The sequence below is a fragment of the Saccopteryx leptura genome, chromosome 1 (assembly GCF_036850995.1).
Source record: "Saccopteryx leptura isolate mSacLep1 chromosome 1, mSacLep1_pri_phased_curated, whole genome shotgun sequence".
Lineage (NCBI taxonomy): Eukaryota > Metazoa > Chordata > Mammalia > Chiroptera > Emballonuridae > Saccopteryx > Saccopteryx leptura.
Genome location: NC_089503.1, coordinates 181,112,881 through 181,134,227, shown reverse-complemented (window position 1 = coordinate 181,134,227; position 21,347 = coordinate 181,112,881). Strand labels below are relative to the sequence as shown.

Below are 21,347 nucleotides of genomic sequence, written 5' to 3'. Positions count from 1 at the left end.
AAAAAAAGCTGATTCATCTGTGCTGGAGGCGGCCATAGCTGGGGGAGGAACTGACCCTTCCCCACAAAACAGTACTGAATTGCTTCTGGATCAGAGATCTCCAGACACCTCTCCAGCTCCAATCAGCTCAACAAGACACAGCTGAAAACAAGAAGTGGGGGGGAGGGGCAGTAACTCAGGTCTCCATGGAGATCTGAGATACACCTCCCCCTACTGAAGCTGAGAAAACACCTTGCACCCAGAGAGATTAGTTGGTGGAAGAGGCCTTCAGAGTCTCAGGTTACACCCATTGCATTCCTGGATACAGTTTCAAGGAAGCCCCCTGCTGAGATCAATAAACAAGACTATCACCTGTTAAGAAAACAAACAAATCAAGACTTCAAAGCTGCCCAAATTTGAAAGTGGATTACAAATAATAGCTGATATCAACCCAAGAAGACCTAGAAATAACACAACTGAAAACTGGAGGCAGACAACACCAAGCCTAGACTCAACCAACTCTACAAATAAAACACCCAAACACAATGAGAAGACAAAAAAGTGCAATCCAAATGAAACCACAAGAGATACCTTCAGGAGATGAACTGAGTGATATGGAAATAATCAAACTTTCAGATGTGGAGTTCAAAATAATGATTGTAAGGATGCTTAGGGATCTTAGAACAAAAATGGATGGTCATTATGAACACCTAAAGAAAGAAATAGCAAGTATAAAAAAGAATCAAACGGAGATGACAAATACAATATCAGAAATGAAGATCACGATGGAAGGAATTAAAAACAGGATAGATAGAGCTGAGGATCGAATCAGCGAGTTGAAGGACAACTGGAATGAAGGCATGAAAGCAGAGAAGAAAAAAGAAAAGAGACTCAAAAAGTCTGAGGAAACTCTTAGAGAGCTCTGTGACAACATGAAGAGAAATAACATCCGCATCATAAGGGTTCCTGAAGAAGAAGAAAAGGAACAAGGGATAGAGACTTTCTTCAATCATATCATAGCTGAAAACTTCTCTAAATTAATGCAGGAGAAACTCTCACAAGTTCAAGAAGCACAGAGGACTCTATTAAAGATAAACCCAAAGAAACCTACACCAAGACACATCATAATTAAAACACCAAAGCTAAGTGATAAAGAGAAAACATTAAAATCTGCAAGAGTAAAAAAAGCTATCACCTACAAAGGAGCCCCCATAAGGATGACGTCCGACTTCTCAACAGAAACACTTGAGGCCAGAAGGGAATGGCAAGAAATATTCAAAGTAATGCAGAACAAGAATCTACAACCAAGACTACTTTATCCAGCAAGGCTATCGTTTAAAATTGAAGGAGAAATAAAAAGCTTCCCAGACAAAAATCAACTCAAGGAATTCATTACAACCAAACCAGTGCTGCAGAAAATGTTAAGGGGCCTGTTGTAAACAGATCAAAGTGGGAAAAGAATATAGCAAAAAAGGAATACAGCTTTAAAGAATAAAATGGCAATAAACAACTACATATCAATAATAACCATAAATGTAAATGGATTAAATGATCCAATCAAAAGACATAGGGTAGCTGCATGGATAAGGAAACAGGACCCGTACATATGTTGTCTACAAGAGACACACCTTAGAACAAAAGATACACATAGATTGAAGGAAAAAGGATGGAAAAAAACATTTCATGCAAATGGAAATGAAAAAAAAGCTGGGGTAGCAATACTTATATCAGACAAATTGGACTTTAAAATAAAGGATATAGTAAGAGATAAAGAAGGCCACTACATAATGATAAAGGGAGCAATCCAACAGGAAGATATAACTATTATAAATATCTATGCACCTAATATAGGAGCACCCAAATATATAAAGCAGACTTTGGTGGATTTAAAGAGCGAGATCAACAGCAATACTATAATAGTAGGGGATTTCAATACCCCACTAACATCACTAGATAGATCCTCAAGAAAGAAAATTAACAAAGAAACAGCAGACTTATTGGACACACTAGATCAACTCGATTTAATAGATATCTTCAGAACCTTTCACCCTAAAGCAGCAGAATATACATTCTTTTCAAGTGCTCATGGTACATTCTCTAGGATAGACCACATGTTAGGGCACAAAACTGCTCTCCACAAATTTAAGAAGATTGAAATCATATCAAGCACTTTCTCCGATCACAACAGCATGAAACTAGAAATGAACCACAACAGAAAAGCTCAAAAATTCTCAAACACATGGAAACTAAATAGCAGGTTGTTAAATAACAAATGGATTAAAAATGAGATCAAAGAAGAAATAAAAAAATTCCTAGAAACAATGAAAATGAGCATACAACAACTCAAAATTTATGGGACACAGCAAAAGCAGTACTGAGAGGGAAGTTCATAGCAGTACAGGCACACTTTAAGAAGCTAGAAAAAGCTCAAATAAACAACTTAACCCTGCATCTAAAAGAACTAGAAAAAGAACAGCAAGTAAAGCCAAAATGTAGTAGAAGGAAGGAAATAATAAAGATCAGAGCAGAAATAAATGACAGAGAAGCTAAAGAAACAATACAGAAGATCAATGAAACTAGGAGCTGGTTCTTTGAAAAGGTAAACAAGATTGATGAACCTTTAACTAGACTCACCAAGAAAAAGAGAGACAGGACTCAAATAAATAAAATTAGAAATGAGAGTGGAGACATAACAACTGACACAATAGAAATACAAAATATTGTAAGAAAATACTATGAAGAACTGTATGCCAAAAAACTAGACAACCTAGATGAAATGGACAAATTCCTTGAAACATACAATCTTCCAAAAATCAATCTGGAAGAATCAGAAAACCTAAACAAACAGATTACACCAAATGAGATGCAAACAGTTACCAAAAAAACTCCCAGCAAAGAAAAGTCTGGGGCTTGATGGCTTCACAACTGAATTCTACCAAATATTCAGAGAAGAACTAACTCCTATTCTTCTCAAACTATTTCAAAAAATTCAAGAGGAAGGAAGACTTCCAAGCTCCTTTTATGAGGTGAGTATAATTCTGATTCCAAAACCAGGCAAAGACAACACAAAGAAAGAAAATTATAGGCCAATATCTCTGATGAATATAGATGCTAAAATCCTCAACAAAATATTAGCAAACCGGATCCAACAATATATGGAAAAAATCATACACCATGATCAAGTGGGATTTATTCTGGGGAGGCAAGGCTGGTACAATATTCATAAGTCAATCAATGTGTTTCATCAAATAAACAAAAAGAAGGAGAAAAACCATATGATAATTTCAATAGATGCAGAAAAAGCATTTGATAAAATCCAGCACCCTCTCATGATCAAAACTTTCAGCAAAGTGGGAATACAGGGAACATACCTCAACATGATAAAAAGCCATCTATGACAAACCCACAGCCAACATCATACTTAATGGGCAAAAATTAAAAGCAATACCCTTAAGATCAGGAACAAGGCAGGAGTGCCTCCTTTCACCATGCTTATTTAACATAGTCCTGGAAGTCCTAGCCACAGCAATCAGACAAGAAGAAGAAATAAAAGGCATTCAAGTTGGAAAAGAAGAAGTAAAACTATCATTATTTGCAGATGATATGATATTGTATATAGAAAACCCTAAAGTCTCAGTCAAAAAACTACTGGACCTGATAAATGAATTCAGCAAAGTAGCAGGATATAAAATCAATACTCAGAAAGAGAAATTAATTAAACAATCCCCTTCACAATTACAACCAGAAAAATAAAGTACCTAGGAGTAAACTTAACCAAGGAGACTAAAGACTTATACTTGGAAAATTACAAAGCATTGATAAAAGAAATCAAGGAAGATACAAACAAGTGAAAACATATACCGTGCTCATGGTTAGGAAGAATAAACATCATTAAAATGTCTATATTACCCAAAGCAATCTATAAATTCAATGCAATACCAATTAAAATACCAATGACATACTTCAAAGATATAGATCACATATTCCAAAAATTTATATGGAACCAAAAAAGAACACGAAGAGCCTCAGCAATCTTAAAAAAGAAGAATAAAGTGGGAGGTATCACACTTCCTGATATCAAGTTATACTACAAGCCATTGTACTCAAAACAGCCTGGTACTGGCATAAGAACAGGCATATCGATCAATGGAACAGAACAGAGAAACCAGAAATAAACCCACAGTTCTATGGACAACTGATATTTGACAAAGGAGGTAAGGAAATACAATGGAGTAAAGACAGCCTCTTTAACAAATGGTGTTGGGAAAATTGGACAGCAACCTGCAAAAAAATGAAACTAGATCACCAGCTTATACCACTCACAAAAATAAACTCAAAATGGATAAAAGACTTAAATGTAGGCCGTGAAACCATAAGCACCTTAGAAGAAAACATAGGCAGTAAGCTCTCCGACATCTCTCGCAGGGATATATTTGCTGATTTATCTCCGCGGGGAAGTGAAATAAAAGACAGGATAAACAAATAGGACTATATCAAACTAAAAAGCTTTTGCACAGCTAAAGACAACAAGAACAGAATAAAAAGACAAACTACACAATGGGAGAACATATTTGACAATACGTCTGATAAGGGGTTAATAACTAAAATTTATAAAGACCTTGTAAAACTTAATACCAGAAAGACAAACAATCCAATCCAAAAATGGGCTAAAGAAATGAATAGACACTTCTCCAAAGAGGACATACAGATGGCCAATAGGCATATGAAAAAATGCTCAACATCACTAATAATTAGAGAAATGCAAATGAAAACCACAATGAGATATCACCTCACACCAGTCAGAATGGCGCTCATGAACAAAACAACACAGAATAAGTGCTGACGAGGATGTGGAGAAAAGGGAACCCTCCTGCACTGCTGGTGGGAATGCAGACCGGTGCAGCCACTGTGGAAAACAGTATGGAGATTCCTCAAAAAATTAAAAATCGAACTGCCTTTTGACCCAGCTATCCTACTGTTAGGAATATACCCCAAGAACACCATAGCACTGTATGAAAAGAAGAAATGCACCCCCATGTTTATGGCAGCATTGTTCACAATAGCGAGATCTGGAAACAGCCCAAGTGTCCGTCAGAGGACGAGTGGATTAAAAAGCTTTGGTACATATATACTATGGAATACTACTCAGCCATAAGAAATGATGACATCGGATCATTTACAATAACATGGATGGACCTTGATAACATTATACGGAGTGAAATAAGTAAATCAGAAAAAAACTAAGAACTATATGAATCCATACATAGATGGGACATAAAAATGAGACTCAGAGACATGAACAAGAATATGATGGCAATGGGGGTGGGGGGTTGGGGGGAGGGGGGATGGGGCGAGGAAGGAGAGAGGGGTTGGGGCACAAAGAAGACCAGATAGAAGGTGACAGGAGACAATTTGACTTTGGGGGAGGGGTATACAGCACAATCAAATGTCAAAATAATCTGGAGATGTTTTCTCTCAACATATGTACCCTGATTTATCAATGTCACTGCATTAAATTTAATAAATAAATAAATAAAGGTTGACTACAGTAAATATCAACCCATTAAAAATAAATACAAATAAATAAGGTGGCTTACATAACTAAGTTTTTATACCTGCTTAAAAGAAAAAAGAAGTCAAGCTAACCAATGCAGCATGTTCAGGGCAGATACTGTGAAATCATTATATTTTCAACAAAGAGACTAAGTACATTCCTGCAGAGTCTGACCCTGACACTTTAGCATTGAAGTCTTTATCTTCACCAGATGCAAAAATGAAAAATAAAATTCTTGGAGAGAAAAGAACATGATTAATTTCACTTTCACCCACCCCTTCTGGACAAAGCAATCTATTGAGATGCATTTGTAGAAGAAGAAGCCCTAGTCACTACCATTAGGCAAATGAGAGCCCACTACAAGGTATGGAAATAAATCTAGATTATGTGAGATCAGGTGAGCAAAAAGCAAGATGCTTTCATTACAATGATCAAAGGCAGCACTATGTTTCCATTAAAAAGCTAATTTGCATGCTAAGCAAAAATGATTCAAATTATCCTTTGCTAAAAACAAAGTAAATTTGTGGAGTATACTTAGTGGTGATGAAACATTTATAGAGCATAATTTATAGAGCTAGACAACAACGTACTAGAAAGTCCTACACCTTCCATGGAACAAACACATTCTCGAGTTTATCATGTTCCAACCTTCCCTGTGTCCTGAATTTACTTCCATTACACACCCACTTGCTCAAACTGGGAAGCAGGGATCCAAAGTTGCTAAAATGAGACAGCCAATAAATGACATAGCTGAGACTCCAGGTTTAACCAACTCCAAAATCTGTACTATTCTGAGTTCCTGCCACAAACTTTTCATCCACTCACACAGTAGTTCCCACATTTTAAGCTGTTAAGCGAAAACGTTTGTGTGTGTGTGTGTGTGTGTGTGTGTGTGTGTGTGTGTGTGTGTGTGTTTGAACGCAGTTTTCTATGCCAAACCCACAGAAATTCTGATTCTATAGAATTAGACTTAAACTCAGGAGTATGCATTTTAACAAGCACCCAGGGACTCTAAAATAGGCATCTAGGATCATGCTTTGCTTACTTCCTCAGACATATTAATGTTTTTCCCCCTGAACTGCAAATAGGATCATGTCAATTTCTTGACAGCCCTAAATCGCTCCTAGCTATTTGCACAAGGAAGTCCAAATTCCTAGGCATGGTGCATATGACCTCCACGTTGTGGTTGAGGTCTTATTTGCTATGCCTCCTGCCTCTGCCTCACTTGCCTTCTGCACACTTGACTTACAAGGCACTAAATGCTCACTCCGAAGTGACAAAGCCGAGCCTTTTTAAATCTCCAAGTCTTTATATGTGCTGTGGCCCTTATGTCAAAGCCTAGAATTGTTTAATCCAGTTAGCTGCGCCACCATTTCTGCTGAGTTAGCTGCTCCTTCCTGTGATTCCTTAACACTAAGGGCATCCCCCTGCAAGCCCTTCATGCTCTGGCGTGCACACGTGTTCTCATCTTGCCCACCTGTCACCACGTGGTGAAAACTGATCCTTCCTTTTTCTATTTCAGCATTGCACAGTCTTTACACAAAATAAGCCCTTATTCAATATTTGGCCAATTAGAAAGTAAAATGGACCAATTGTCTGAATTTTGGTAGATAATCCTAAAAGTTTAAAACTTCTGTGGATACTAGTTGGGTATTTTCTTGCATGTCCATAGAAGATATGATCAGCTATCTCAAACTTTCGGCATTTCTTTGACTCATATCATGACTGAAGGAAATAGGAGTTTGGAGGTCATGTTAGATGAACTCCTCATTTCACAGATGAGGAAATAGAAATCCAGAAGAATTAATTCAACTTTCCCAAGTTTACTCAGCAAGTTCACAGAAAACCAAAGCTTTCCTTTCCCTGGTCTAGTTTTCTTTCTCCATCCTTTGTTGCCTGCTTTTTTGTCCTTTTTCTTTCTTTATTCTAGTGTAGCAGGAATTAACACTTATTTGAGCACCCCCTTTGCCTGAGGCACTGGTGCAGGTATCTTTGCCAGCCTTTCATTTCTGCATTCTCCCATCACCACCAGCACATGGGCACTGAGACACCTGGCCACTGTGCCAGCTGCCAAACTTGTGAATATTTCTAAAACAGATGTCTCTACATAATAAATTTACAGTCTAGAAGAGAAGACAAAAAAAGCACAGTGATTAAGACATGGTGCCTCAGATGTCCCTGTATTACCAGCCTCACCGAATGGGAAGTCCATTACCTTCCTGGGATCAAACATGGGATGGAAATTTGGTGATAATGTATACAAAGGACAAATGTCACTCCTCCAAATTTCTTCACCAAATTTGTAATGAGGACCAGATCAATCACAAAGAAATAGTAAAGCACACCCTTACGAAGTCTCATCCTAACTCATCTGTCATAAAATTGTCCCCAAAAACTGTTCTCTAAAGGGGATCTTTTAATATCCTGTGACTCCCAAGAAAGAATAAAATTTGAGACCTTTAAGGCCATAATTACTCACACCTAACCCTGAAAATGGACATAGTAGACAAGAAGCAATACAATCAACCTTTAATATCACAGTTCCAGGCTAGACTGACTTATATGTAAGTTGAGAGTCTTAGATTTCTTTCTTTGTGTGTGTGTGACAGAGACAGAGAGAGAGAGAGAGAGAGAGAGAGAGAGAGACAGATAAAGACAGACAGCCAGGAAGGGACAACAACCTTAGTTGTTGATTGCTTCCTCATATGTGCCTTGACTGTGGGGCTACAGCAGACTGAGTGACCCCTTGCTCAAGCCAGCGACCTTGGGCTCAAGCTGGTGAGCTTTGCTCAAACCAGATGAGCTTGTGCTCAAGCTGGCGACCTCGGAGTTTAAAACCTGGGCCCTCCGCGTCCCAGTCCAACTCTATTCACTGCTCCACTACCTGGTCAGGCAGAGTGTCTTAGATTTTTAAGACTACCCCTTGGCTGAACTTTTATTAATTCTCTATCTTGATCCAAGACCAAACTCAATACTTATCCACCTAGGAGTATTTAGAGAGACACATGATATTTGGTTTAATACTTTTGGAACTCAAGAAAGCCCCTCTCTTACCTATGGCTCTTGACCATTTTTTTTTTTTAAAAAATAGTAATACAACGAGAAAGATGATCAAACTCACAAAAACTTTAATATAAAGTAGCTCAGCTCAACATTATGGACTGAGTTAAACTTAGAAGTGTTTATAGTTTCCATATCTAATGGGATTTTTCAATGACTTCAAGATGCTAATTTTATAAAATCAGTCTCCTTGTGGAGAATGGTTCTATTACTGGAAGAACTAATATTTGGTGTTCACAGCAGATAACTAGTTCTGTAAGAGCGGTCAGCTCTGGGCACTGTAGTAGCACCCAGAATGTAAGGTCAAAGGGACCCTAGTGACCAGAGCAAACCTCCTGCAGGAGGCATGGTGGCCTCAGTGAAACCTGAGAGATGGAGGAAAGAGGAAAATCTGTGCCCAAGGAAGGAAGCAATGATTATCAAAGCACCGGGGTCAGGGAAAGCTTCTAGGGCCGGGATGACCTCTGGACTGACTAGGGCACAGCGTGGAAGTTGGTAAAGGGGGAATGTCAGATGTGGCAGGCAGGGCACTAGACTCTCATGCATATCAGAACTGCACAAGGAACAAAGCAAAGCAATCCCTCAGGTTCAAAGTCTCTACTTCATGCAGAAAAACAATCACCTGATGCAAGCCTTTAAATAAGTTAAAAAAATGCAGTGTAGGATTTATATCTTAAGGCTTTGCTAATTTCAGAAACAGATTTCTTTTTGAAGCATGAAATCAATAAGGAAGTTTTAACAGTCAGCAATATGTTCGCTGAAGGGGGAAGACTGTAGTGAGTCCTTGGGAAACACACAGAAACTTCAAGACTAGAGAGTCCTGGGAGGAAGGGGATGGAGGACCAGGGTCTGGCTAAGGGTATTTTGTATAATTGCTGGTATATTGTAGGAATACGTGAAGTGATACCTATAATAATAAAACCAAATATCTAAAAATGGTCATTGATGATGGATCACAGTCCACTACCACCTGGAAATCTAGTTCCAAGTCCCTTATGTGATAAGGACTGGCTACCAGAATCATATGACAATCAAATGAAAATAGAACAGCTGACTCTGCCCTCCGTTACTAGTAAATAGCATCACTGAGAATTATGCTAAAGACAAGAAGACATTTGCATAATAGCTAGATAACTAAATATCCCAGTTTGCAGTATTTCCAAAAGAGTGCTCAAAATAAAGTACTTCATTTATAATATGGGACAAGCTTGGTTCATCTGATGTAAGAAATGTCACAATTATTGAAGCAAAGAGATTACAGTGGAAGTTCACCTTATAGATGCACAAATAATTTTCCATGGTCTATAAAAGTAAAACACATTAATAATTACCTTGAAATATTCTCCTATTTCTAATTCAGTGGAAAAGAAAGGCTCACAAATCTCATTATACCTCTGATAGAAGCAATTTGCTCTGTATGATGCCATTTAGGATGTTACTATTATTATAATGATTATTTTATTGGTTTCAGATACTTTGCAGTGTTTTACTGGCCTTCTATCAAGCCACGCTTTTCCTAACTATGTTATACAGAAGACATGAACAGCTAAGTCACAGATGAAAAAAGTTCATATGGCTCATAAACACAGGTAAAGATTTTCAACCTTACTCATTATTTTTTTAAAAAACCAAAAAATACCACTTTTTTCATTATCAGATTGGCAAAGATAAAAAAAATTGATAATATACAATGTTGGCAAGAGTGGAAAAAACAAATAATATTATATCTTAGTGTTATATGTGTTTTGGGATACAATTTATGCTATCTATCCAAATTTAAAAGGCATAGATCCTTTGACCTACCAATTCCACTTCCAAGAATGGCATAAGGTTTTAATCTGTAGCTGCACATTGCCCCCAAATGACTGTTATCCTGTCAGTTAAAGTCTTGACACCTGGCATTGGCTCAGCCTCCTTCTGGGTGAAAGTCCTTTGAGGTATCTGTTTCCAGAATAGGGAGGTTTTATCCATGTTGACTAATTGCTCTGGCAAGAATTTTCCTCCACAATCAGCTTATCCTGAGTCTGAAAATTCTTCCACTGCCTTTGCATCAGCACCTGGACTCACTGCTCACTTTCTCATCTCGTAATGAGTAAGGATTCCTGAATCGTTGGTACCACCCAGAGCCAGCAGTCAATGCAACATCGTCATCAGGACCAGCCTTTTCTTTCAACATGGCCAACACACTTTTTCCTTCAGCGGTGATCTTTATGGTGCTGAGAGGGACACGCTTCTGTGTCTGGTCTTCCATCAGGACACTGGAAGTCCCGCCAACTCTGATATGGGCCCTTCTCCCATTTCGGTTAGTCTCGTTGCTTCCATGGTGCAGGTCCTTTACTGGCTTCCATCACTTTGTTCTTGTTCTCCAAGCTCATTGCTGTGGTGGAACGAACATGTCTGCCTGGTGAGCAGTGACCATCCCCAACTTTCCACCTTCATGGTCCTTAATCACACTGCACTTTGTCCCCAGGTCAGTCCCTCGATGTGGCCTCTTACCAGCAACATTAGTCATGGATTTCATATGTTTAGGGCCACGATGAACCAAACCATATTAGATTCAGTCAGCACACAAAAAAATAATGCAATAAAGAGACACAGACAATATAAGAGATTTGAGGCTGCTCCCGGCAACACAGTGTACTGTTGACAGCAAACTATTTTTCTAACTAGTAGAAAGACTATGCTTTAAAATAGCAATTAAAAGTATAGTACAGTTAATACATAAGCCAGTGGTGTAGTTGTTTATATAGTTCATTATCAAGTATTATGTCCTATACGTAATTGTAGGTGCTGTACTTTTACACAACAGGGGTTTATGGACACTTGCATCATCTCAAACACATGAGTAATGCATTTAAGTGTTGCGATGTTAGGACATCACGAGGTGACAGGAACATTTCAGCTCCATTATAATCTTATGAAACCACCAATGTATGTGTGGTCCCTTGTTGACAGAAACATCATTATGAGATATGTGACTACATTTTTGTCTTACAAGAGCATGGAAGAAGAGTTATCATCAATTTTAAAATGGTAATACTGAGGTTTCATGTAGGTGACTTATTCTGCTTGTACGGGACCAATGCCACATCTTCGAAACCCAAGTTAGTGCTCTATATACATCACTATGTCAAGTGTGAGTAATATCTTAAAACCAGCTTTGGATTTGCAGTTGAGCTTTAACTGCAGAATATTTTATTGCTTGCAACCATTACTTTTAGACTGACAGCTCAAAGTTTTTACTCTGAACCACGACTCCATTCTTAAATGCTATGTTCTAAATCAGAGAGTTGTTCTAAATTTCAAAAGGTTCCTTAGCCCTGGCCGGCTGGCTCAGTGGTAGAGCATCGACCCAGCATGTGGAAGTCCCGGGTTTGATTCTCAGTCAGGGCACAAACGAGAGGTGCCCATCTGCTTCTCTCCCCCTCCCCCTCTTGCTTCTCTCTCTCTTCTCCTCACTTCCTGCAGCCATAGCTCAATTAAAGAGAGTTGGCCCCAGGTGCTGAGGATGGCTTCATTGCCTCACCTCAAGCACTAGAATGGCTCTGGTTGTAATGGGGCAATGCGCCCTGGTGGGCATGCTGGGTGGGTCCCAGTCGAGCATCTGCGGGAGTCTGTCTCTCTGCCTCTCTGCTTCTCACTTCAGAAAAATACAAAGAAAAAAAAAAAAAGGTTCCAGTGAATTCTGTAGAAAGCTTTTTCTCAATAGAGTCTTTGTAATGGGAGCAATTACTTTAACTGAAAGCTCTGATTACCAAGTTTTTGTAATTGTAGGTCTATAAGCAAAATATGAGAATATTCATCAGGCTCATCCACCTAGATTTTCTTATTTCTCTTCACTTCCTTGGTCAATGTTCCTCTTGCCTTAGGTTAAGGGTTGGCTTTTTACTGTCACTATGAGAAGTCCTTCCTGCAAAGGCAGCTGAGAGGCTATGAGTGGGAAAGACAGCTTGTGCCTTCTGTCCCCAACATTATATGTGATCATTAGACATGGCTAATGAACTATAAAAGCACAGTGAAATTTTTGAAAATTATATACCACATTCTGGTAATCTTTTTAGAGAACAAACCTGGTGACAGGAGATGTCAGCATCATTAATCATATAAGTTTCATTAAAATTAATAGTTTAAAATAATTAGCTTCTGTGGCTTCCTAAAGCGGTAATTATAGACTGTTAGGAAGTGTCACGATCTCTCTAATTTCCTCCTTTCAACATGAAAAGCTAAAGATAAAAGATTATTTTTGAAATGATCTTTGAGATTTAGCTATGGGGATATAAACAATACTTTCATGGTTCCAAGCTAATCAAATCTCTCATAATTCAGGAAATTTTAATTTTACTCGACTCATTGGTGAAATATACTAAGATGAGCCATTTCATATGAGAATAGAGTTCAGAATATATGCATATCTGCATTTAAATGTTTGAGGACTTCTCTTTTTTCTTTATTTAAAATTAAGCATTTAACTTCTATTCCCAACTATTATTAAAAGTTATTCATTCAATGCTAGTTAGAAAAATATTACTTTAGGTTATATTATTTCATTTTAACAATTCCTCAGCAGCTTTCTTTTTCAAATTAATTTCCATATGATAGTCTTAAAGTAAATAATCTAGTAATTCCAGTCTCCCTTCTCATACTCACCAGTTATTCCCAAAAGTGATTTCCCTCATGAAGGGATAACACATTGATCTATATAATACATATTATCTCAATGAACAGTACTATTCCTGTATTTGATATTGGTTTTTACCTGGGAATTACTGCCCATTAAAAAGAGTAGCTGCTCAGTCCTGATGTATGAACTACTCTTTAAGATGCGAAAGAGAAAAACAGATGAGGCCTCTGTTCTCAGGGAGTTCTTGATCTAGTCAAGGAGACAATGGGGAGATGGAAATGCTGATAAAACCTACAGGTCTAAACTGCCATTACAGAAATTAAATGCCCTTGCATTTTTGGAAAGGGGACAAAGGGATCAGAAATCCAAGTGGGTGGAGTATCTCTGCCCAGGTCCCTGGGAGAATGCAGATGCTTTGACAACAACTAGAGGCTTAATACAGTTAGAAAGAAAGTCAGGTGGTAGTGTGTATCTAACCAATATTAAGCAGGGTTTGAAGAGCTCTACATTAACACTATGTTGGTAGACAGGGCTAGATCAGTTAGTGCACAAGGAGAGAAGATGAGAAAAAAGGGGAGTCATGGTCGAGCTGAGAATTTAGCATCTCTTTATGAGGGGTAGAGGTAAAGTCACAGGAATGGGTTAGAAATTGCCAAAGTGGAAAAGAGAAATGAAACCATTTGAATAGTTATTATTAACTGCTTGTTTGGGGAAGTAGACAGTGGAAAGGGTAAGAGACTGCATAATAGACAAACAACAGTACTCTGACCCACAATCTGAAGTGCCCTGCTCAGAACACCAGCCCACCATCTACAATAATCAGCCCCGAAAGCCAGTTTGCTGTAAGTCAGATTTGTAAGAAGTCAGGCTGCCACCTCTAGCAATAATTCAGAAATTCAAACAATAACTTTTATAACTAAAATGGCCACAAACTTCCATGCTTCCAACTTTAGATCAACCAGAGAGCCAAAAACGCTTCTAAAACCAGTCACATAAGATGCCAGCTTCCAGCTTCCTCAGCCCAACAGCCTCCCAACAGCATACCTAAAGCCTTCCTTCTGTCCCCTGTAGAGCTTTCCCATGCCTCTGCCTGCCTTTGAGTCAGTCTCCATCTCATGCATGTGATGGTGCCTGCCTCTCTCACTAGCAAACCCTGAACAAATGGCCTTTGCTTTCTCATTTGGTTCATCTTTGTTTATTTCCACAAGGTTACATGCATACACACAGGTTAGCTTTGCAACAGCCAGGAGAAACCCTTTCCTCTGAATAAAGTTGAGAGGAGGGAAGGATGAGTGAAGACACACAGGCATTCTGAGCTAGAAAGAAAACTGAAGGTGCTGTAGCAGGTGCATGCCACCTTCTCAATGAAAGTAACCTCTACAACAGGGGTCCCCAAACTATGGCCTGCGGGCCGCAGTTGGCTCCCTGAGGCCATTTATCCGGCCCCAGCCGCACTTCTGGAAGGGGCACCTCTTTCACTGGTGGTCAGTGAGAGGAGCATAGTTCTCATTGAAATACTGGTCAGTTTGTTGATTTAAATTTACTTATTCTTTATTTTAAATATTGTATTTGTTCCCATTTTGTTTTTTTACTTTAAAATAAGATATGTGCAGTGTGCAGTGGGATTTGTTCATAGTTTTTTTTATAGTCTGGCCCTCCAATGGTCTGAGGGACAGTGAACTGGCCCCCTGTGTAAAAAGTTTGGGGACCCCTGCTCTACAAAGACACAGCAGTAAGGCTAGGGCTCAAGAAAAGTGAAAGGAGTGTAGAACTGGGAGAATCAAGAAGGAGCCAATAAGAAATGAATAAAATGCTCACTTCTGTTTAATATAGAGAGTTAAACATAAGTGCCTTTCTTTCTTGAGATTCTAAAAGATTCTGTAAAAAACAAACATGGTATAAAAAAACCCATTAGAAAATTGTAAAGGAAATAGGTTCATTGTGTGTTCAAATGGGGAAGCCAGGAGAGGATGTAAAACAAAAGCTCTAGAGCCAGTTTTTGCCTTTACTCTTCCTTTCAGCAGCATCATTGTTTAGTACATTGGAAATCTATCATTGTCTTTTAGTACATTGGAAATCTATTAATAGCTCCAGGTGCTCTAGGCTTTTTAATTCTTTGGTGTTCCCCTGGGGGTGAGGGTGTGGATGAAAGTTGTTCTTTCTCTTGAGATGGTCCAAAAGCACTCAGATAGCAAACATGAAGCCCAAACCAAATGGAGTCTTCTAACTTTGGGGAGCAACACTCTCATTTAAAGACATCACTGGGTTTGTCCATATCAAAGTAATGACAGATCAAAGGTCATGTGGATAAAAGGAAAAACTGGTAATTTAAGAAAAGGATGAGAAATAGACTGTAAGCTCTTTCTCATTTTGATGCAAAGTAAGAGGAAACTCAAAAGGAGATGACAAGCGCCTTCAGTGAACTTTTATCCCTCAATAGAAAAAAATCACAGCCACCATGGCTTGATGATCTCTTGCATTGCATATGCAACTGTATTAAAGTTTCTTGCATTGACATATTTAGTCCTTACAGATACCTTTCAAGTAAGACATTATAACCGTCCTCATTAGACAGATGAAAACAATGTGGTATAGTAAAATCAAGAAGCTTGCCTGACCAGGCGGTGGCGTAGTGGATAGAGCATCGGTCTGGGATGCGGAGGACCCAGGTTCGAGACCCTGAGGTCACCAGCTTGAGCACGGGCTCATCTGGCTTAAGCAAAAAGCTCACCAGCTTAGACCCAAGGTCGCTGGCTCGAGCAAGGGTTTACTCAGTTCACTGAAGGCCCGCGGTCAAGGTACATATGAGAAAGCAATCAATGAACAACTAAGGTGTTGCAATGAAAAACTGATGATTGATGCTTCTCATCTCTCTCCGTTCCTGCCTGTCTGTCCCTATCTACCCCTCTCTCTGACTCTCTCTCTGTCTCTGAAAACAAACAAACAAACAAAAAAAAGAAGCTTGCCCATGATTTTAAATCTCTTAATTAGTATATAGCCAGATTCAAACCTAGAGTATTTGGCCATGCAGTTCCTGTTCTCTTGTCTATAATATGAAAGGAATGAAGGTTAAGTGGGAGGGGGATATTGCTCAATCTTAAAAATAATCATAAAAGCGCTTCCTCTGGTGTCCTTGTATCTGTCCTTAATACCCTCAGGGGACAATCCAATGCAACCCTTGGAACTTAGGTTTTTAGTAGAATTCTCCACAAAAGGAACCAGAGAGTAGATAACGATCATGTCTCAGAGTAAGCAAATTCAAAACGGGGCTAGAACAGCTTGTTCTTGCCAGAAAGCAAGGCTGGTACAAAAGACAGCTCACTCTAGCCAAGTAATAACAATTGAGGCATTAAAAGAAAAAACAATGATTAAAATCTACTGCGACAAGTTGAGTCGGTTGAGATAGCTCTAAGGTCACGATACTAAATGAGAAAGTATAAGATACCAGGAGGTGGTTGTCATGCATAAAGAGGTCGGTCAATGTTGTTGTCTCAAAATGCTCTATACTGATGAACCAAATTATGCATGTTCTACACTGGAACTGCCACTCAATTATTAGTACTGACATAGATATGTCTACAGCTATATGTCATTGTATTAAATTATAAAAACAATGGGTCAGAGGAAGAGATTCAGAACACAAAGTATGTGAAAAATATAAAATAGAGAAGTCAGCTTTTTAGTAGAGAGAGTAAAAAAAATTAGCAAGTATATGTAAAAAGCATATGTGTGTCTGGTGCCTGCTATGCTGGCTGTGGCCAAACCCTGGTGCCCTGGGCCACCCTTATAGGAGAACCACTGTGGCATCTTACATACTTTTTACCCAGCCCAAGATATTACCTGGGTCTCGTTTTGTACAGACCCAAGTCCATTCACTTAGGATAAAAGAAAATGCCTGGGTTCAGGAACAGTAGATCTCATATATGTACATAGAATGGGTCCACTCTCTACATGCTTCAACCAATGGGTATAATCTAAAATGAATATGCAGATATTTGGGCATGAGTGAGTGGAAATAGGCCACTAACTTTCCAGGTATGGGGGATGATTCAGGAGGAAAAGGAAGTCCAGAAGCAGGGGCTTCCATAATTACCTGGACAGAACAGATGGCCAGCATCCATCAATAGGATTAACAGACAATAATAACCCACCCCAAATTTGATGTTTACTCAGCTTGTCTAGTGAAAGTTTGCTGAAATGAACTCCCATATTGTTATGGGAACTGATAGGAGGTGGAAGGGGAGCAGGGGCAGGTTAGTTCTGTGCAGATTTATCAGGGAGGCGTGGTCAAGTGAAGTCCTCTTGTACTAAGTGTCTTATAGTGTCTCCAGTAAGAGAATGAGTAATAATCCAAAACAACTGATGTAGGATTGCTCCAGGAGAAGTAAGGCAGTCATAGGTGAAAAACAAAATGAAGGCCTCTTTTCTGAAGGTGTAGGCATTCCGCTGTGAGCCGGTGCTCCTCTGTGAGTAGGTGTTCTGCTGTGTGCAGATGTTCTGCACATGAGCAGCTAAATTTGTGTTTCTACAGGTCCCTGGGATGTGACATGTACGAAACTTCACAGTATACATAGTTACTTCTTACAAGAATGGTATAAAATAATAAGTTGGGACTCTAGGAAATCATAAAATACCTAGGCCACACATCTATGCAGTAAGCCCTTCTTAACCCTCCAGTAACACCCCTGTCCCCACCAAGATGTAATTTCCTAGTAGAAACTAGAAATCTACTTTTCATCCCCTTTGGTATTCAAGTGACATGGAGGATTATATTTATCAGAACAGGATCAGCAATTAAAGCACACTGGGAAATGATAGAAAGTACACAGAAATCCAGTACAAGGAAATAGGTCAAAGTCATTTAGTGAAGGCAGAAGATCCCATCCCGAGGCATAGCAACTGGGGTTGGTTCAAGGTACTTTGGAGGAGAAGATTAGACCAGTTTTTATTTTATAGATTCAGTGAAAATTACAATCACCATGGTTGTCATTATTCTACTATTCATACAGTATGATAGCAGCAAAGTAATAAAAGAAGGAAAGGAAATAAAACAAGTCAGACAGAAAAATTATAAATAAGATATTTTTTATAGGGAGACACATTTTTTAAGACATATAAAAGTTGGAGACACACTGGGCAGGGTGACTTGGGGTAGTAGAGATGATATTACTTAAATAAGATATAGTATTTAAGAAAGAGTGCACTTGGGTGAGGAAATCTTGGGAAGAGATTGTCAAAACACTGAGAAGCTGCTGACAGTTTATATTGTTCAACTCTCAGGATTGAGAAGAGCTACAAACACAGAGGGAGTTTAATTACAAAGTCTAAGTTGTAAGATCTCAGCAAAGGTTGAACAGAGCTGGCAGCACTCTTTATGATAATGACGCTAAGGATTAAAGCAGGAGAGAAAGCCATGGGAGCCAAGGGCAATTGGAAGGCAAGCAGCAGGTGCACTCACTAGTGCCAGCTAGAGCCTGGGGAAGTCATAGCCAGGAAAAGGTTAAGGTGATGGTTGGGAAGAGTTGGAATTTTGTACAGAAAGCTAAGTTGGGACTGACATGCTTGAGAACATCGGAGGGTTGGCAGTTTTCTCTTCTGGTCTACATCAGTGCCAGCATACTCAGTGGGGTGCATCTCCAAATTGTCTCCCTTCTTTTACCAGGGGCATCCCTTCCCAGAGGAACTAGGGCTGAAGAAAGACATTCTCTTCTGCAGGCTGTTGAGGGACTGGGGGAATGGACAAGTTGTTCTGGGGACTAGGATGAGTGGAGCCAGCAGCCAATCAGTTTATGAACTGGTGGCATGGTTGGAGCAAGGAAGCAAGTGAAAGCTTTAGGATGCTGCAGGAAGAAACATCATGGGCTAGGAATAGATAACAAGAAAATGAAAACATAGGGGCTGGTGGTACAGGAGGATGTTCTGGGAACTGGGAGAATGAAGATACAAATGAGTAATGGCCAGACTATATATATGCATAAAACTCTGATCTACAAACTGCAACAACCTGCCCTGGAAGCCAACCTCTTATCTAAAATAACCAGCCCAGAAAGCCAACCTGCTTTAAGTCAGGCTGGCAGCAAGTCAGGCTGGTAGTAAGTCAGGCTGCCAGTAAGTCAGGCTGCCATTTCTAGTAATAATTTAGAGGGCTGATCAATAATTTCTGTACCCAAATGGCCAGAACTTGATTGATAACTGCCAGCTTCCCTATTTTTTTCTCCACTTCCCATCTAGGACTAACCAAAGAGTCAAATACACACTCCTAACCAACCACATAGGATGCTAGTTGGTCAGCCTCCAGCTTCCCCACACCAACTGCCTCCAATCAGAACACACCTGAACCTTCTCTCTTTGCAACTATGAAGGTCTCCCACTCCTCTTGCCTGCCTTAGAGCCTCTGCCAAAGGCAAGTGACAGAGGCTGACTGCCTTGTGACAGTCTGTTTGTTCTCATATGGTTGGTCCTTGTTTATTCCAACAACGGAAATTAAGAGAAAGTAGATTCAGGATAAGTGAGGAAGTGGGAGGAACAAAAAATTAATTGTGAAGGGAGAAGGGGGATTTCTGACTCATTAAAAGGAACAAGGAGAAGATTAATATTTATATATTGCTTGTTAGGAGTTTCTTGATGGTTTGTTATAGGTTTATACAACTTACTAAAGCCTCTTAAACCCTTAAATAGTCTTCATACACGTCAGGGGCACAACCAAGTCCAAGGTCAGGTTTACTCTTTCTGTGATGTCAGGTAATACCCCAAACCCCCTCTGACGTTCCAGTGTAGTTCTGATCACAGAGGATTGCCATGACTGTCTTACCAAATGCTGTAACTCCTCATTCCGTCCTTTGGTGCTCTACAAATAGGTGATGAATAAAATAATTCAAGTACTGTCTTGCCTACATTTACAGTTTGTAAGTGGTAGAATATAGATATGAATCCAGATCTTTGTGATTTCAAAGTTCACAGCCATTCCTTGCATTGGGCTGACCTAGGTGTTGGAGTAGTTTGCTGGCAGGTGCAAAGGTGAAGCAGATATTAGACGTATTGACTTGAGGTGGCTAAGAACAGTAAGGCTAGGGTGCTGGGAAGTAAATTTTAGAGTTTCTAAGGACAATGACAAAGGACAGAACTGATGGTAGGGAGGTCTGAAAGTTAGAACATAATTTGTCTATGATGACAAGGAGGAAGGAACAATGTAAGAAAATTTTATCAAACTAAAATGAGAATGATTGAGAGAAGATGGTGGGACAATGGATTGTCCCACTAGAGACTGGAACCAGATTGGGGTACCAGGACTCACAGAAGGTCCCCAGGATATAAGACATCAGAAACACAGGACCCAGAGGAAGCAGCTGCAGATGCAGGAAGACCTGAGGGGGCTGCAGGTTCTAGAAAAAACGGCCACATGTAGAAAGATACCTGGTAACCAGGTTGTGATTGCAGTTACCCAGGGAAAAGGAAGCAGTTGGTTGGTGATTGAAGAATATGTTCTGGAAGGAGTGCGAGGCTGGGCTGAGTCATCAATTGAATTACCAACTGAGATGGAAGAAATGACTAGAGCCACAATTAGTTGTAGGAGTTCGAAGTAAACATTAGACAAAATTATAACTTCCCTCATGTGAAAAAGATATAAATTCTAAGGTTCTTTTTTTTCTGTTGTTAACTACCACCTATAGCTAGCTGATAATGTTTATTAAAAGGTACAGGGTGTTTAGTCTTACAGAAGTTGTTACAGTTTGACCTTTATAAAGTTGTTTTCTAGGTTCTGAGCTTTGTCTTTCAAAGTACTCAGTGGTCTAATTACAGAGAGAGGTGAGAGAGAAGGCAGAGTCACTCTACCCAGTCACTGGTCCCTTAGCACAGAATGTTTGGAACTTTGGGGGAGGAGAGGGTGACAATCTGCTCTTGTTCTATTGCTTTCCTTAAGATCCCAACCCAATTGTTCTCCCAAATTCAGTTTGGGAATTAAATATACTTAGGAACATGTTTTGAACATGAAGGAATCAATCTAAAGCCTATAGTGATTTCTCTCTTATATCCTTTGTTTTGTACATAATACAGTTGCTTGGTAACTGAACTCTAATGTATTATGGGCTAAAAAGAAAACAAATTTCAGTTGCTTTTTCCAGACATTCAACC

The 21,347-nt window shown here is 39.3% G+C and overlaps 1 protein-coding gene across 3 annotated transcripts in view; it reads right to left on the bottom strand.

Moving 5' to 3' along the window:
• The window catches only part of PLD5 (phospholipase D family member 5), a 264,686-nt gene that overhangs the window by 129,822 nt on the left and 113,517 nt on the right, over window positions 1-21,347 (bottom strand). The gene's annotated exons all lie outside the window — the stretch shown is intronic.